General features: G+C 40.2%; 1 long non-coding RNA gene across 1 annotated transcript; it reads right to left on the reverse strand.

The window, feature by feature from the left end:
• Positions 1 to 12109: 12109 nt before the first annotated feature.
• LOC114043322 lies at positions 12110 to 14490 on the reverse strand. Its single transcript, XR_003569085.1, has 2 exons — positions 14413 to 14490; positions 12110 to 12715 (listed from the first exon to the last, which is right to left on the reverse strand). It is a non-coding gene; the product is annotated as an uncharacterized LOC114043322 (long non-coding RNA).
• Between the last annotated feature and the right edge of the window lie 323 nt (positions 14491 to 14813).

Consider the following 14813-nt stretch of genomic DNA (forward strand, 5'->3'; position numbering starts at 1 on the left):
CAGGTCTAGCACTTTATCTATTGTACCACCTAGCTGCCCTGGACCTTTGAGAGACTGACATAAAGATTAAAATGACAGGTGTGTCTGCGATGGCTTTGAAGTGACCTTTTACATCGCCATGTCTCTTAAAAGCACTGAAAGAGTGGTGGGTCTAGTTGGCGTTGTGCTATTATGCTTCACTGTGAATGGGGGTGGGGGCTGGAGAAGGGGAGTTAGTGGAAATGTTCTCTCTAATATTAGACAAGACTGAGTTAGATAAGATTGGACTGCATGACAATATTTCAACTGAAGAGATTTTGTAGCCTGCTGTGAATTTTCTTAGAAATAATTGCCAAAATTTATATGGCATGTTTGCAAAGTAGTTTATATATATTATTTCATTTTACACAACAACCCTGGCAGGCAGGCACTATTATTAATACCATTTTACAGATATGAAACTGAAACAGAGAGAGGTTACAGGACTTTTCCAGGGACATACAGGTGATAAGTGTCTGAGACACTTAAAACTCAGTCTTTTTTTGACTCCATGTCCATAATTCTATGTGTTCTGCCACCCAGCTGCCTCTAGGTATAGATTATTGGGCAAGGATTCAGAGTTCTGGGGAAGTCACTTTTGGTGTGAGCATTGGAAATCAGCAAACATTAGAAGTCAGGGTTTGTTTTAATGTTTTGTTGATTTCTAGACTCAATAAAGTGATGGAGAACATGTTAATAGAGAATAAATTTAAAGTTATGTTGGTTTTCATTTCCCACCCCTACCCCCCAGTGATCCAATTATTAAACATTACCAGCATACCCCAGGGAAAAGTGATCCTAAGAAAGTACCATTCAGTTGCTGCTCTGTGTGGACTGGATCAGACTGTGGCACCATCTAAGGTGGAAAGGGAAGTACCTCAGGAGGGCTTGGCTCGACACATTCTACTTCAGACATGAAATTCCTCACCGGGTAATTCTTTCCTAGGTAAGACAGCTCAGAAGATGTGAAGAGACTGCTTGGCTTTACAACCTCCTCTGCTTTTGTCAGCAACAACATATCATCAGAAGCATAAACCTAGATAACAGGTTAGGGAATAAAGCACCTAGCACAGTGTGTGTTGGCACATTACAGAAGACTTGTTTTTAGAAGACAGGGTCAGCGAATTGAAGCAATATTGCTAAAACAGGCTCCTGAAAGTATTCAAGAGTTTCCAATAACCCATGCAGAGCACCATATATAGAGCCTTTGGGGAAACTCTTATGCGTCCTAAAGGTGGACTGCTCTTTTGTTGCCATGTTTGAAGGCTTACGAACATTAGAAGCCACTTTAGAATGGCTTGCCATCTGACTATCTCCCTGGGATCATCTTGCCATCTGCCCTACTGCTGACCTGCTTCTTTACATCTGAAACTCTACCCTATAGACTGGGTCTCCAGTTATGCCCTCCAATCCTTGGGGCAATTAAACTTCTCTTTTTGGAACTTCCATCCTGAGTGGGAGGCTGAATGGTGGTAACTGGTAAGTGAATGCAAACTCAAGTATTTCTTCATTAAGAAATGTTCCTTGGGTCTGTCTAGCTGCTCGAAATCAGACAGTGTTTCACATCCTAATGTGCCATCTAAGGAGTTCACCTTGACATCTCCCACACCACCCCAGTCCTACTTCTTATTCCTTTCTTTCCACTTCCTGCTCTGGAAATAGTAATTCAATCAATACTACCATTGCTTTTGGATAAGAGTATGCCACTTGTTGTCCTATGAATCAACTTGCCATCCCTGGGACTCCTGAGACCAAAACTCTTTCCTGGCCACCACTGTCCCTATATGCTATCTCCTTCTATTAGCATGCAAGCTCCTTGAGGGTAAGGACCAACTCCATTTTGTATTTGTTTTCCCAATGCTTAGCACTGTGCTTGGCACATAGTAAGCTCTTAATAAATGTTTTTCATTCATTCATTCATTCATTCGTTCATTCATTCAAGATAAGGGAGGCGCAGAGAACATACATTCACATCAGTTTCTTTACAGTAACTGATGAGAAGATTGCAAAACTATACAGATTCATAGAAAGGCTGGAGAAGAGGCTTCAGGAGCTGGTGATTAATGTGCCATACATAAAAAGCATGTAAAACATGATAAGCTGGTTCTACTCAAGCAAATTATAAAGATGATTTTAGTATATGGCAACTATAGTTGCTTAAGAAATCAGGCCATCAGTATACATAACTGACAGTATTAATTAGCAAAGGAAGGGTCAAGCAAAGAGAATAGTATGAAATAAGGAAAGTCCATCAATTTGGTTTCTGATTCACTCAAGTTCTGACCACCAAGAAGTTACCAGAGATGTTTCAACTATGACAGGTGTTTTGCAGGCTGCAGTTCACTTCCCACATCCTATTAATAAATGGAAGATTTGAGCTTTGAAGGTGTCTGCCATTGATAAAAGTGAGTCTTTGGGTATTTTGTATTCTTTATTAATAAGTTTTATGTTGATTAAGCCAGAAAAAAAAGACTACTTGTATGGAGATCAATTTCAGAAACAGACAACCATCAAATATGGTAAGAAATGTGAAGGTGAATGCCATCTGCAGAGATGGGTAGCCACCCAGGTCAACAAAGATTTTTGTGTTCATGACAGGTTAGGAAAAATGTAATGTGGCTACGAATGCTCTACTCCACAGGTCCATTGCACCAGAGACCAGGGTCAGTTCTACAGAAGTAGCCAATGTGACATATAAAACAAAGGGGATAGAAACAGTTGATATAGCAATGAGATTGGATGTATCCAGATGACTGGAAAGAAGAAGCATTTGTAGGGGAATGACACAGAAATTGTGATGCTGAACAAGGTGCAGGAACTAAATTTCCTAAGAATTCAATTTAAGTTGCTGGAAATCACCTCACCATTTTGCGAAAGGCAAAAATCAGAAATCATTAAGCAAAGGAGCACTGTGGCTGGGAGCGAGAGAACCCATTCAGAGTATGTGAAGGCAGTCAATGTGACCCAAAGTTTATAGATGTGTTGAGAGATTCCAAGCCCTTCATGATGGTTCTGAACACGTAGATACAACAATCTGGCTTCCTGAATTGCATAGGGTGTGAAAAGAGGAAATATGATATGTGAGCCAGATGTGTTCAAAGGAAATTACTACCTAATCGAGCCATTTAACTGCAGAGCAAAAAACTGCATTTGGCTCTTTAACAGGCAAATTTAAAATTTTCAACCTCTATCTAGGGAGGAGGAGCAGAGCCCAGTGGAGAAGAAAAGACAGTTACTAGCAGACAAAGAGGACTGTGAATGTGGATTTATTGTTGCATATTGTCTCTGACCAAAAGGGAGCAGTGGAATGGAGGCTAGGCAGATGACCCAAGGCTTATTGATCCAGGGTCAATGAGGGTTTCTGAAGAACCGCTTCTGTGCAGGCAAACGAAGACGCAGTCATGACAGCTGCCGATTAGGCAGGGTCATCTATTGGCCTTGGGTTCTACATCACTGATTCTTGGTGTGGAGAGAGCCAGATGATCAGCAACAGCACCCCGAGCTCCCACAGCAGCCCCAGACTGCTGGCTGTGCCCACTGCCACTGTCACTGCAGTCATATCTCTGGTGCCTGCGTCTGTGGAATCTCCTGTGATGGGAAAAGAGGCAGCAACCACCCCTGGAGCCAGAGCTGCAGCACCCCCCAGAGCTAGACCCACAGCAGGAAGACACTGGAGGAGGGCAGGGAGCCTGGGGAGGGCACTTGGGAGGGCATTTAGGGGGGCACTTGGGTGGGCACTTTGGAGGACATTTAGGGGTCTGACAATTGGGAGGACACTTAGGGGGGCACTTAGGGGCCTGGCACTGCTGCTGGCTTTGCTGGCAGGACTTCTCTGTGCAAGGTCAATCTGAAAGATTAAAAGAGAAGGTACATCAAACCAAGGCTAAGAATTTGCTTCCATTTGGGAATAATACCCACTATAATGGCAACTAATATCTAGGACTCAATTGTATCCAGAAAGGAAAATCCTCCAACAATTGTTTGGGTTGGAGTGTGAAGCCCAGGATGGACATCTATGAAGAAAATTCAAGCCTGGCTAAGTCCATGACACCCAGGTGAACAAGGCCCTAGTGTGCTTGAGGGATAAAGATCCTACTTATAGGCCCTAGCCCAATGACACTATCAGGATTCCCCATCCTCTTTTTTCATACTGACAAATGGTTATTGCTTTCTTATCCTCTCTCTAGACATTTTCTTCTCTTGCTTTTTTTTGTCTTAAGGCAACTATGGATTTGGAAATCATCAATGATTTTTAAAAAATCTATAATACATTCAAAAATATATAGAAAGCTTGAGGCAGCTAAATGTTCTAAACAAGATAGAAAAAGGTTCTCTCTAACCTCACCATCTCCCTTCACCATACCCCAAAACACACGCACCAATTGCAAACATCAAACCTATGTCACTGATCAGCACAAATGTTGTTTTGGTGAAACATGATTCCTTTTCCATCTAGGAGAGGGGCTCTCATTGACTCTTCTTGCCACAGTCATCTGGAATTGGGGGAGCCATCACACATATTGTGGCTCACATCACACCTTTTTTCTCAATCCCATCAATCTTCCTTCTTTAAGGACAATCTCAGAAAACCCTTGGGTCCATCTGTCTTTTGGTTTGCCTTGCCAAATTTGTTGGTTGAGCTTTGAGAATAGATATGTTTATAGAATGGTATAAGTAAGTTGAGCAAGCTGCCGAGGTTAAGTGGTTTGTCTGAGGTCATACAGCCAGCACGGGAGGACTTGAACCTGGGTCTTGCTATTTTAGAGTATAGTTGTCTATCTACTACACTATCATACTAGACTACTACTATTAGAATGTAAACTAAATGAGTCTGAACACTTGTACATACACATACATGTATGCATATATGGATGCAAATATACATATGTATATAAATCTATAAATGTAAGATATACATATATTCATATATGTTTATATATGTATCCCTAGTATTTATTACAGTGCCTGGTATATAGTAAATGCTTAATAATTAAAATACTCATTTTTTATTCACATTCATTATCACTGACAATACCTAACACCCAAAGTTTATAAGAAACTTTTTTACAGCATCTTATGCCATTTCAAATGTAAATTTATGTTTAACATTATATTATATCATATCATATCATATTATATATTTGCCATACATATATCATGAAGAGGATATATTATGCTGAATCTTTAGTTTTATTATTAAGAATATGGGTTCTAGACCTTCTCACCACTTCCTGGGCACATCCTTAGATATCCTGGTCATTTGCTGAGTTTCCTAGGACTTAGACAGCAGCTTCTCCTTCCCCTCTGAATATTAGGTTCCTACCTTGTTGCTTTTGTGGGAGACTCAGACTGGTTTTTGATTTGTCTAAAACAAATTCAAAGCACAACAAATGTCTCTGTTCCTCTCTAGCCTCTCTTTCTCATGCTGCTTGATCTTTCTCTCATCTTCAATGACCTCTCTCTCTGTACTTTTTTTTTTTGGTGAGGCAATTGGAGTTAAGTGACTTGCCCAGAGTCACACAGCTAAGTGACTGATATGTGTCTGAGGTCGGGATTTGAACTCAAGTCCTCCCGACTCCAGGACAGTTACTCTGTCCACTGCGCCACCTAACTGCCCCTCTCTCTGTACTTTCAAGCCTCTTCTTGTTCAAAGCTTTCCATTTTTAAGACTATACATTTCTAATTTCTTCAACTGAATCTCATGTAGCATGAATTCATGGCCTTTTGCCAGTCTCCTTGCCCTAAGTGAATACTCTCTAGATTGTTAATGTCCTTCCTGACACTTGGTACTCAGAACCAAGTTCTGACTGATACAAGAGCATCATGGGACTATTACCCTCCTATTTTGAAAACTTTAACTGGAGTCAATGACATTAACTCTCTTTGGTATTATACATCACAATAAACTCATTTTGAGCTTGAGGTAAACTACAAGTACAAACCTAGCAGATCATTGAGCACTAAACTGAAAACCTCCTTCTAGGGTGATTGCAACACTCTAATGGCTGACTAGATTTTGGGTCAAGCTATCTGGGCCCTTATGATTCTATCAAATTATAGTACTGCTAGTCTGAATTTCTCCTTTTTTCCCCTGAAGAATACTACAAAGAACTTTATCAAATAATTACCTAAAATTGAAACTTATCTAGAACATTCCTTAATTTCACATGTTTAATAACCTTGCTTTTTTTTAAAAAAAAGACATAAGATGATTATAACATGATCTATTCTTAATATAACCATATGAGCTCTTTGTAATAACTTCTTTTTATAGATTTCACCCCTTATCCCTTCAGTAATTCATTACAGAAATTTCCCAGGAATGAAATCAACTGATTTGAATGAGACCATAGATAACAGACTTCATTCTCTTACCTATTTTGAAATTTAGGAAACATTTCTCCTTCTCCAACCCTATGGTACCTGTATTATTCTCCATGACGTTTCTAAGATCACTGACAATCTCAGCACTCAAATCTGCCATATAGTTTGAACTAGGTGCTCTTGTATTGTTTCCTGACTTTTTTTAGGTATAAATTCCCCATTCTCAATTGCTGTTCTTTTCTTTCAAACCGAAGATAATTACCATTGACAGAGAAAATAGAGCAAAATAATAAGCAATTCTGATTTCCCATCATCATCACTTATCAGCATCCAACCTACACTAAGCAGTGGTCCTATCTAAGTTTTCATCATATTGTTTTCCCTAATAGAGTTCAAACAAAAAAAATTTAAATGATTGTGTCCAGTCCTCATTTTGATCTGACCAAACAAATTTTCATACCTATATGCTGTCACAACTCATAGATCTGGGGCCCTGGAGTGGATCTTTTTTTATTGTCTGAGTTTTCTTGAAATCTTACATTTTATTAACATGTAAGGTCCACCAGGACTTAATAGGACATCTTGGAGCTGAAAGAGGGAGAAGGGCTTAGTGTGCGTGTGTGTGTGTGTGTGTGTGTGTGTGTGTGTGTGTGTGTGTGTGTGTGTTATATGCCTAAACCTTTCAGTCATCACGTGTTAATCCGGATCTCTTCTCATTCAAAGCCCTCACCCAAAACACATCACCCACACATAGACAAACATATGAGTCATTGACATAAAGGGCTACTTTTTAATCCATATACAAAGGAGATTGGTCTTTTTCCAAGTGGCTAACTAAGAAGATTTAGTATTTATTAATTGTTGCTATTCCAAGCATTCTAAGAAATCCTTGATTTGAATTGTCAAACAATGATGATGCCAATGATGATGGCAACAATGATGTAACTTACTGATACTGATATAGATGCCCAGAACGTTGAGTATGTAGATGGTGAGGATGAGGATGAAGGTGAAGGCGATAAAATATCCAAGAGAATTTTTGATTTTCCACTGTGAACAACACATGCTTCATATGCCTGTTTTTACAGGCACATCTATGGCCACTACCCAAGACCATAGGAGGTTGTTCTTGGGATAGGGGATCATGGAAACATTACTCTACTTCTCTATCACCTCCTCAATTGGAAGGCAAAAATAATGATCACCATAAAAACACATTGGCAATTACAGGTACAGTGTCCTTGGAAAATTCAACTGTTGGCCCATCAGTTAACAAATATTTACTAGTATCTATTCTGTGCAAGGTCTCAGGTGAGGCATTAGGGTCAGGGTTGGGGACAATGAACACAGATAACTAATATTTGTTCCCTGTTCACATAGAGCTTACATTCTAGCAACACAGAGAAGATAACAAGAGAAGATAAATAATCACACAAGGTAACAAAATGTAAGAAATATACCAGGATAGTAAGTAAATAGTAGTCAAATGAGAGTTGCAAATGATGAGAGATGGGAATTCACAGGTGGGAGAGATCAATAAGTTCTGGAGTGACACATGGAACAGGTCGGATTTCAGCTAAGTGTGTGGATAGTATGAATTCTTTCTTTTACTGCTCATCATTCTCCTTTCTCACCTTGGGATAAAGCTGGAGAATTGCCCTCTGTGCTAGGTAATCTTTCTGGCAACTTATATATCTTCTTGGGACCTTCTTACAAATATGAAACAGCTTAATATATAAAGTACTGAACAACAGCCTCTTTGCTAAAACTTTCTTTTAGAAACTACTAAGATAGAGAAAAGAGCCCTACAATTAGGACTGAGTATGAAAGGTACTTTGTACAGTTTGCATGAGATATTATCAATTAGAAAGAAACATCTTTGTTTATACAAAGCCTTCCCTTGATGGATGAGTGGTCAGACAATATGGACAAACAATTCTCCAAAGAAAAATCGCAAGCTATTAACAACCATATGAAAGAATACTCCAAATAACTAATAATACGGGAAATATAAATCAACACAATGCTTATGTTTCATCTCACACCCAGCGAATTGAAAAGAGTGAGAAAAGATGGGATTACTCAATGTGGGAGGAATATGGAAAGAAAGGTCCACTAATACACTGTTGGTGCCTCTACGAATTGGTACAACCATTCTGGATGGCAATTTGGAATGAATGCCAATTAAATGACTAAAATGTCCAAGTCATTTGACCCAGAAATACCAATACTAGGTATATACTCCAAGGATGACATTGATGAAAAGAAAGACCTCAAATATTTACAACAATATTTTTCATGGCAGCAAAGGGCTAGAAACAAAGTAAATGCCCATCAATTGTGAACTGACTAAAATTGTGGTACAAGAACATCATGAAATACTATTGTGTTCTAAGAAATAACAAACAAGGTGAACACAGAACAGCCTGAAAAGACTCAACAATAATAGCTAGCATTAATATAGCACTTTTAGATTTGCAAAATGCTTTACAAATACTCTCATTTTATCCTCACAACAACTCTGAGATATAGAGGATATTATTATTTCCACCTTACTACTGAGGAAACTGAGACAAGCCTCATGTAGCTAGTAAGTGTCTGAGGTGAAATTTGAACCCAGGTCTTCCTGACTCCAGTGCTTTATCCACTGTACCACCCAGATGACTCTTTGTTGGTGCCGAAGCATTTTGGTCTTATCTGACTCTCCATGACCCCATTTGGGGTTTTCTTAGCAAAGATACTGGAGTGGTTTGCCATTTCTTTCTTCAGTTCATTTTACCAATGAGGAAACTGAGGCAAACAGGGTGAAGTGATTTTCCTAGGATCACATAGCTATTAAGTATCTGAGGCTAGATGTGAACTTTGGTCCTCCTGACTCTAGGGCCAGGGCTTTATCCACTGCTCCACCTAGCTGCAGATCCAGGAAGACAATATACACAACAACTAAAAGGAAGGATGAAAATAAGCATTTATTAAATGCCTACTATATGCCAGGTACTCTGTTAAGTACTTGAAAAATATTATCTCATTCAATTGCCACGACAACCCTGGGAGGTAGGTGCTGTTGAGGAAACGAGGCAAATAGTGGTTAAGTGTCTTGCTCAGGGTCACACAGTTAGTAAATGTCTTAGGCTGGATTGCAACTCAGGACTTCCTGACTCCAGGCATAGCATTCTATGCACCTGGATACCTCTCTACTGCAACAATGTAAATAAAAAGAACGACCACAAAGTCAACCATCGAAACTGAATGTTGCAAAATTATAAAGAATAAGTTTAGCTCGCCGCCCCCCCCCAAAAAAAACATTGATGAGAAGAATCCCTCCCTCCTTTGCAGAAGTTGGGACAAGGAACATTACATATAATTTCAGATTTTTAAATATATTGATCAGCTATGATGAATATTTTTCTCTCTTTTTTTTTTAAAAATTCTTCATTTTTAGGGATGGTTCTCTGGAAGGAAGAGGGCAATATTTGGGGGGAAATCTAGGTGACACAAAAATAAAAATGTAAAAATAAAATATTTAATTAAAATTGATATCTGTATCTATATACATAGAGGCATGCATATATGTGTGTACATAGAATTAGTTTTGTTTTGTGTTGGGGGTTTGTTGGTGGTTAGAGGGAAAAGTCTTGTGATTTTCTCGGTGTTTGGAACTCTAGGGTTGAAGTGTATTTCATAGAAGCTGATTGGCTACTTGACTGTGATGTATATCCTAAGAGAGCTCTCTGGGCACTGAGCATTGTCATTCACCTGCTGTGCCACTCTATCTAAGGACCATGGGGTCTTTCTAGCTGACTGGGAGCTGAAATCTTCCACATGTATTACCTCTGGCATTAGAATCCTTGAGAATAGAGACAGTCTTACTTTTATCTTTGTATTCCCAGAACTTAGTACAGTGCTTATACACAGTAAATATTTAATAAATGTTTTATTCATTTATTAATAAATCTAGAATTATTGATTGATGGATAGATCAAAGATAGAAGTTGAGCTCAAGATACCTGAGAGATTCTTTAGCTCACTGTTCTCATTTTGTAGATGAAGAAACAGTGACCTAGAGGAGTTAAATGACTTGCTTAGTGACAGAGTCAGGATCTGAACTCTGGTCCTGAGACTTTTTTTTTGGCAATCTTTCTACTGCCCCACCCTGCCTCCATTATCCCACATTAGAAGTATGAAAGCAGTTACTATTGCCCAGATCTCATTACTTGGTAACATCATCTGCTCCTATCATTTCAATTAACATCTCTTTGCATGTAATTTCCAGATCTCTCTATCCAGCCCTAGTATATCTCTTAGAGAAGGAAATGGCAAACCACTACTCCATCATTTTTGCCAAGAAAACCCCAAATGGGGTCAGGAAGAGGAGGACCCGACTGAAATGATTGAACAACAACAAATAACAACAGTATCTCTCCTGACCTCCAGCCCATATCATTAACTGTTTATTAGACACTTCAAAATTGAATAGAAATCTCAAACTCAACATATGTCCAAAGTAGAACTCTTTCCTCAAAATAACACCCATCTTCAGAACTTCTATCTATCTGTTGAGGGCACCAATTAATCAGTCAATCAGCAAGCATGTATTAAATGATAACTGTACACCAGGCCCTGTGCTAAGCAATAGGGATACAAAGACACCACCATCCTTCTAGTCTTTCAGGTTTGTATCTCTGAGTTATCCTTGACTTCTCACTCTCTCTCAACTCACACATCCATTTGATCCCTGAGTATTTTGTCATTTCTATCTCTACAGCATCATTAGCATCTGTCCCTTTTCTTCTGCTCACATAGCCACCATCCTAGTTATGACCTTCATCACCTATCACCTGGGATATAGTAATAGCCTTCTAATTGATTTTTTGGCTCATCCCTTCCCTCTAATCCATCTTCCACCCAGTCAACAGTGAATTTTCTAAAACGTAGCTCTGATCACTAATTCCCCTACACTTTAAAGTCTAGCACCTGCCTATTGCCTCCAGGATAAAATGTAAACTCTGCATTGACTTTTCAAGCCTTTCAGAAGATACTCCTAACCTCCCCTTTGAGGTTTATTATGTGGATCACTACCATTTGTGCACCCTTTGGTCCAGCCAAATAGGCCTGCCTGTATTACCTCACATCTGACCCTCCGTGTCCTGTCCCCATAGCTTTGGATGTGCTGTCTCGCATGCCTGAAATGCACTCCCTCCTCATCTTCCCCTCTCAGGATCCAGTGTTCTATCCAAGAATCAGCCCAACCATCACCTTCTACATGAAGCTTTTCCTGATTTCTCTGGCTCCTGTTGCCCATCCTCCCCAATTACCTGCTTTATTCAACACATTCTATATTACTTACTTATGCACATGTTACTTCCCCCAGTAGGACTGACTTCCTTGAGGGCAGGGCATGTTTCCTTTTTGTTTTTGTATTCCTATTGCTGACACAGTTCCTAGAATGTAGCAGGTATAAGCAAATCCTTGCTGCTTAATTGATTGATTTGAAATCCTACCATGATGATCTCAGACACTTAGGGACTGTGATAACTCTATCAGGTGCAGAGAAGATTATATTGTCCTCTTCAGTGACATCTGATTCCTATGGCATATCAAACATGGGATCAATTCCTGCTCTTTTAGAAATAAGCGTTGCCAACTCTGACAGCCTACCCAGAGAGAAAAAAGAATGACTTTGTTTCTTAAACCAGAAAATTTGAGATTCTAGATACCTGACCAAAGAGCATGGTCCGGTATTGGAGGCAAAACAATCATCACTACATAAAGAAGACCATCTTTTATATTTTATTGTTGCAAATGGTCAATGACCAATTGGGTCAGATGTCAGGCAGAGACAAGGGATAAGGTGAATAATGACTTCTGGAGAGCAAGATGTACAATTGGAAAGGAAAGTCTGTCACAGTCTGAGGGAGGGTCATTGGCTTTTGGTTCTGTGTTGTGGATTGTTGGTGTAGAGAGAACCAGGTGATCAGCAGCAGTCCTCAGAGCTCCCACAGCAGCCCCCGGATTGCTGGCTGCGCCCACTGCCACTGTCACAGCAGTCAGACCTCTGGTGCCGGCGTCTGTGGGATCTCCTGTGATGGGAAAAGAGGCAGCAGCTGCCCCCGGAGCCAGAGCTGCAGCACCCCCCAGAGCTGGACCCACAGCATCCCCCAGAGCTGCAGCATCCTCCAGAGCTAGAGCCACAGCAAGAAGAGACTGGAGGAGGGCAGGGAGCCTGGGGAGGGCACTTGGGAGGGCATTTAGGGGGGCATTTGGGTGGGCATTTAGGGGTCTGACACTTGGGAGGACACTTAGGGGGGCACTTAGGGGCCTGGCACTGCTGCTGGCTTTGCTGGCAGGACATCTTGGTGGGAGTTCAGTAAATCTGAAAGATAATAAAGAAGTTCAATTAAATCTAAGCTAAATATTTGTTTCTATTAGGGATCAATGCTTAATATGATGGCAACTGGTATGTGCAGAAAGGAATGACCTGAAAAACTTTTTCCTCTCGTAAAATTTTTTTAGGTTAGAATATGCAACCTGGGAATGACCATCTGCAAAGAAGAGCCAGGATCATGGGACCCAAAGCACCCAGGCAATGAAGGCCTAGATTGATCCAGGCAGATGAAGATCCCATAATTTTTTCTCTTGCAAGGTTCAGCCCTTTACACGACTCTCAGAGCTCACTGTTCTCCCTCAGGTTACTGTCAAATGGTCACTACCTCCGAACCTGTATCTCTCCTCTTTTTAGACTTTTGCCCTCCTTTCCTTTCCTTTGTCCCAAGCCATTGACAATTTTAGTATTTATCAGTGATAGGATACATATTTGTGGAGACATGCAAAAAATTTTTTAAATGATAAAAAGTCAGAGAGGGCTAAACTTTTATCCGAAACAAGCTAGTTCAAAGCCATGTCCTCTCTAACATTATCATCCTCATTTTAATATAACAATTACTTAAAACCCAACAGTACAAAGTTTTCCATCTAAGTGGACCATTGACTGTTCCCCATCATGGAAGTCACTTTCCTTACCTAACTAGTCATGCATTAGCCATACTAATATAAGGGAGCTGCCACATATTTAGTTTCTTAACATCTGAACACTTCCTCCTCCAAGGACAATCTCAGAAGGTCCTTGGTTACATTTTCTGGGTGTTCCAATCAATGATTGGATTTGAGAATAGGCATGCCACCATACAGTGGGTCCTTGCATCCTTTGTAGGACCTGATCTTTTTGTAATAATGTGCCCAGGTAACACCATGTAATATTTGCATCAATAGTTACTTTTGATGCCCCTGGTTCACTTTACTACTGCTGCACCACCAATTCAAGAGTTCATACTATTATTTTTATTTTGACATGTGAATTGATTAGTATCTATCAATCCAGATTAGTACGTATTTCAAAATTTATAATATAAGACATTTACATAGGATGCTCACAAGTTTCGCCTTGCCCAGGGACACACAGCCAGTATGTGTGAAAGTCAGGGATTGAACTTACGTCTTCTGACCCAAACAACAATTCAGGGTTGCCTCTAGAATGTTAGTAACCATTGGCAATACCCAAAGTTTCCAAGAGAAAATTATTTCCTTATCGAACCTCATGCTATTTCAAACATAAAGTTAAGTTTAACATTTCATCAATATACATCAGCCATCTATGTATTTTGAAGAGGATAAATTTTATAGCATCTCTATTGATATGTAAATATGGGTGGGCACCCTCCCTGAAACTGACTGGCTACATCCTTAGATATCTCAGTCATTGGCAAAGTTTCCTGGAATTCAGTACGCATCTGCTCCCTCTCCTTTTAGATACTAGGCCCATTCCTTGTGGCTTTAGAGGAAAATCCAGATAGTTTTTAGTCTAGAACAAATACAAAAGACAATACAACTCTGTTCCTCATTGGCTTACTTCTCTACCTTCTTTACCCTTCCCTTTTATTCTTGGTCCCTCTCTCTTCTACTTTTATCCTTCTTCTTCCCTGCTTCCTCTTTCGTTCCTCCTTCTCTTTGGTGCTATCACTTCTCTTGAAACCCCCTGTCCAAAAGTCTTCCACCGGGATTTGAATCACTTACCCTGATCACAGACACTGCAGGATTTCTCCTGGTGGAGTCAGGTAATGTGAAGAGCCAGTGCCAGAGACAACTTTTATAGGGGCTCTCCAGGCTCTGCTGCCACCATGAGACAGAGCTCTAGTGGGAGGAGAAGGCTCTTGCACAACCCAAGGCATGAGCCAGGTAAGTCTCATACACCAGGGACTTCCCACATGATAGTCAATTCTTGACATTCCCCAGTCCATCCTCTCATGACTCCCACTCAGGTCACCATTATTCTGAGACTGCTTTTTCACAACCAAGCCATCTCTCTGCAGTACCTTCAGACAGGTAAAGTCTTGGCCCAGTTTGGAACACACTGTCCTACTTCACCATCAAAGTGCCTTAGTTACCTGTTATAGAGCAATGAAGCTGAGAGCTCA

This window comes from Vombatus ursinus, unplaced genomic scaffold (assembly GCF_900497805.2).
Source record: "Vombatus ursinus unplaced genomic scaffold, bare-nosed wombat genome assembly UNPS02014768.1, whole genome shotgun sequence".
Classification (NCBI taxonomy): Eukaryota; Metazoa; Chordata; class Mammalia; order Diprotodontia; family Vombatidae; genus Vombatus; species Vombatus ursinus.